Raw genomic sequence first — 4,705 nt, 5'->3', positions numbered from 1 at the left:
AATACTCATAATCCGATCATTATTGCTGATGATAGAAACTGTACCATTCAACAATATGCCATTCCTTTATTCAACAAGCTCAATCCGAGTATTAGGAGACCTGAAATCGAGACACAACAATTCGAGCTGAAGCCACTCATGTTCCAAATGTTGCAAAATATGGGTCAATTTAGTGGGATTCCTGCTGAAGATCCACATCTTCATCTTCGGATATTCATGGAAGTGAGTGACTCATTTAAACTAGTTGGGGTGACTGAGGACGCCTTGAGACTAAGATTATTTCCATACTCCTCAAGAGGTAGAGCACGAGCATGGTTGAACTCCTTACCATCTGGTTCCATAACTATATGGCAAGAGTTGGTTGAACGTTTCTTAATGAAATATTTCCCTCCATCTTTAACCGCCAAGATCCGAAATGAAATCACTTCATTTCAGCAACTTGATGAAGAATATTTATATAGGGTATGGGAGCGGTTCAAGGAGTTATTACAAAAGTGCCTTCATCACGGTATTCCTTACTGTGTTCAAATAGAGACTTTCTATATTGGTCTCAATATTCATACTAGAATGATGGTGGATACTTCGAAAAATACAGCCATTCTTTCTTAATGATGCTTACGAGATTATTGAAAGAACTGCCAGTAATAATTATCAGTGGCCATTTATTTGAAAATTTCCTATCGAATCAAAAGTCAAATTATTACATGGGAAATCAGAATTAGAATGGTCTGCAATCAAATTTTTACAATTCTTCGTCGCAGAATCATCCAATTTCTCTATGGAGTAATCAATGGGCAGACCATAGCGACTCTGTTATGCCATTTCGACCAAATTATCCGTCGAAATATTTTCAACAAGTGCAATAGCCCCCACCAATTGAATCTTCAAGTGATCTTGAGAATCTGCTGAAGGCAAACATAGGAGAGAATGATACCACTTTAAGAAATCTAGAGAATCAAATGGGTTAGCTAACCAATGAACTTCGAAATAAACCCTAAGGTATTTGGTCGAATGATACAGAAAATCCAAGAATTTTGGGCAAAGAACATTGCAAAGTAGTCTTTTTGCCAAGTGGAAAGACATTGGAGCCCAAGGTGGTTAAGGTTTAAGATGAGCCTGTTGTAGCTCAAGACAAAGAGGAAGTTCAACCAAGTGTTGAAACTCCTGTTCCACAAAAGTTAGATTCAGTAATCCTTGATGAGGTAAACTCTAAACTAGTTAGTTTTGATTACCTAACACTCTTGTCTAATATAGAAAAATTTCCATAGAAGAGTTGTCTGATTAAAGCTAAGATTCCACCACTGTCATATCCTTAATGATTCTAGAAGAAGCAAAATGATAATCAGTTGAAAGAAATCTTTGATGACAAGGTGGCTTTTAATGACTTTGAAGCTGCTAAATCCATAGATATAGTTGAAGACCGCTCTGCTATTTCGAAGATGGAATCACTAGCTTCTACAGAATTAGAGCTCAATTCTTTAGACTATCTATTAGAAAATATTCTACTAGAGGATTCACCAAGTGATGATGAAGATAATGAATGTTTAGCTTGGTTAGAAGCTAATTCGAAGGAATTTGCGCAAGAAGTTTTATTCGAATCATTAGAGTTATCATCTCAGGAGTACACACAACCAAAGTCGTTGATTAAAGAGCCAGCTAAATTGGAACTGAAGATTTTGTCTCTTCATTTGAAATATGAATATTTGGGTTTGTCTTCAAATTTGTCTATCTTTATTTCAGTTGAGTTCACTAAAGATCAAGAAGAAGAGGCACTTGTGATTTTGGAAAGGCAAAAGAAAGGCACTGGATGGATTATTTCACATATTTGAGTCACGGGTTAGAGGATTTGTAGGAATTGCAGGAAGTTAAACAAGGCCACCAGGAAAGATCATTACGGGTTTTCTTTCCCTAATAAGATCTTGAATAGATTTGATGGGAAAGAATATGATTACTTCCTAGATGGTTATGGTTGGTATGACAAATGGCGATTTGACACCACCATAGTCAATGACGATCCTGAATAAAATGGTGGGAGTTCTCTTCACTTTCTCTATCGTTATTTTATATTTTTAGTTTTTTTTCTCATTTGAATAAAATGGTAGACTTAGATAAAATTTTCTTTAGTTCATTACATTAATTAAAAATCTATCTAGGAGATTGGGACTTAAGCAGGACCATCTGTGACCCCTCTAGTCTTTCCTGGGAGTTTAATTTAATATAATTTTAAAAAAAAATATTCTTCTTAGGAAGCCAAAGAATTTAAGTATTTATTTTGTTAAATAAAGGGTCAAATTTTAAGCCAAGCACTAATTTTAGTTTACTTTCAGTACAAGAGTTTAGGATCCAAAAAGGAGCTGTCATTAGGCTGAAGACACTTCTAGGAAGGGAAAGATTCAACCATTTTCCATACAAACCTATAGCCCTTACCTTGCTCCACATCTATTCCCAAGTAGCCCAATAGTGCATCTCACTTAACCCCTTAATGTTGCAGCCCCTAACTCCTTAAATCACCACCCCAAAAACCTTCATTCGAAGTAACCAACTATCGTACCTAAACTAGCATTAAAAATTCCATCCTCTTTAACTTTAAACCTCACCCTCAGCTACTCACCCACCTGCCTAAAACTAAAACCACCCTTAATAAATTTCCTAAGTTTGACGCTGAGAGTCCCTTTATCTAGCACTATTCCATGAAGTGAACAGTTTGATATAATGGCTATGCTGCAACACATGTAGTTGGAGTAACAAGATTATTGGAGATACTTACGGGATGACTCAATCAGAGATGCATTTAAAATATATATTTTATGACCTATTTATTTTTATGCCTGAATTTCCAGACTTTATACTCGAACCATGGACTCCAATGTCGAGGAAGGAAAAAGATGAGTCAGATTCGGAGGGATCTGCAAATAAATAAAAAGGGGGATCTTTACTTTATTTCAATTTCTTTCCTAGATTATTTAATGTTTTAAGATTAGGTTCTATTATGATTTTTATTTTTCGCATAATAAAACAAGAGGTGGAAATCATAAATAATAATGAACCAGTTGCAAAGTACAAAGTGTGGCAATAGATATATACATGTGTAGGATTGGATCTAGAGAGAGCTTGGTACTTAAGCAGTCAAATTGACTCACCTCTTATTTTCTAGAATTCTACTGTTGTATAGTATCTATTCACTTCTAACAATGAGGACATTGTTCATCTTAAGTAGGGGGACTGAAAAATTGAAATTATTTCCTCTCAGAATAAAATTTTCTTTTAATTATGATTAGGATATATTTTGTTCAAAAATTTAAAATTTCGTTAAGTATGCTAAACTTTAGTATGAATAAAATTCTATTATTTCAATAATTGCTATGTTGGTTGAATTATGACATAAATGTACTCTTAATAAAGCATGCAAATCATACCATAAAATTTTTAGTTCCTTAAGAAAGTTAGACATGCATGAAAGTTTAAGTATCTAGAATTGATTTAGTAGTTTCTTAAGGCAAAATCCTAAAAAGCATAGAATGTTGAAAATGATTTAAGCAACTTTTGTTTGGACCGTTTGAGCCTTTCAAGGCGACCTTGATGAAATTTTATCCCTTGAAACCCAACTTTGAGACTATATGGCCTAATTTTATTTGAACCCTTGCAATATTTAGCCATCACTTTTCTCTTAATTAGCTTTAAATTTGTCTTAAACACTAGAATCAGTACTATTTAGAACATTCTTTGAGAATAAGTTTGGGGGAGTTGAAAAGAAGCATCGAATGCTCAAAAAAAAAATTGTAGTACATACAGTAAAATGCTCGTGAAAAAGAAAAGAAAAGAAAAGTAAAAGAACAAAAAAAGAGCATATGTACTTGAAAGAAAATAGATGTACAAAACAGCATGTGAAAGCAAAGTAAGTTGGTGTATTGAAGGTAATTATTTCGAAGGTCCAATTGAAGCTGAGTCTAGGGTTTTTAGCCTAAATTTATCTATCTTTTACCTACTCTAGCCTAGCCTCGTTACAACCTTTTTAAAGACCTATTGATTCAAGTTTCTATGCTACCTACATTAGTGGAGAGAAATTGCTATGTTCAACATATGAAGGCATAAGTTAAACTTAATGATTGCAGCTTAATCTTGAATAAGGGAATAAAATCAAACTGCTAGAAGCAAAAAATCAAGAATTGATTTTTGAAGCATCGAGGTGAAATAATTTTTTAGCCTAAGACGGTCCAAATTATGTATATTAATTCATCATATAATTAATTTTAATTTTAATCCAATTTAATTTAGGTTAAATAAATTATTATTAATTAATTATGAAAAGTGGCCCAGTTGAGCTGAACCAAGAAAACCGATCCAACCGAGCACTGGGCAGCCAAAAACTATCCCACATGCTGATCCAATCAGCTTGTTTGATTGATTACTTGGCTTGCAAAATTACCCTTGAAGACTCCTTCAAATTGTATTTAAACCCCTCTACTATTCATGTCTTTCAATATTTGCCACTACCTAAAAATAGCATGTTTGAAATCTTCAAACATGCCACATGTGTGGCCAACCATGGGGGGATTCTTTGGCTGCTAATTTTGGCTATCTTTAGTAGCCTTCTCAACCTATAAATATGACCCTTGGTTGCTCACTTCAAACACATCTCAACTCTTCTCATCTCTTCACTTCTTTCTCATTTTTCTCTCTTCATTCCCTTGGTTGATTGATATGT

General features: G+C 34.0%; 1 non-coding gene across 1 annotated transcript; it reads right to left on the bottom strand.

The window, feature by feature from the left end:
* Positions 1-405: 405 nt before the first annotated feature.
* LOC128292090 (small nucleolar RNA R71) lies at positions 406-512 on the bottom strand. Its single transcript, XR_008282075.1, has one exon. It is a non-coding gene; the product is annotated as a small nucleolar RNA R71 (small nucleolar RNA).
* Positions 513-4,705: the final 4,193 nt, after the last annotated feature.

The sequence above is a fragment of the Gossypium arboreum genome, chromosome 4, assembly GCF_025698485.1.
Source record: "Gossypium arboreum isolate Shixiya-1 chromosome 4, ASM2569848v2, whole genome shotgun sequence".
In the NCBI taxonomy this organism is placed as follows: domain Eukaryota; kingdom Viridiplantae; phylum Streptophyta; class Magnoliopsida; order Malvales; family Malvaceae; genus Gossypium; species Gossypium arboreum.
The sequence above is the reverse complement of the archived record's forward strand: the minus strand, read 5'-3'. Positions and strand labels throughout refer to the sequence as shown.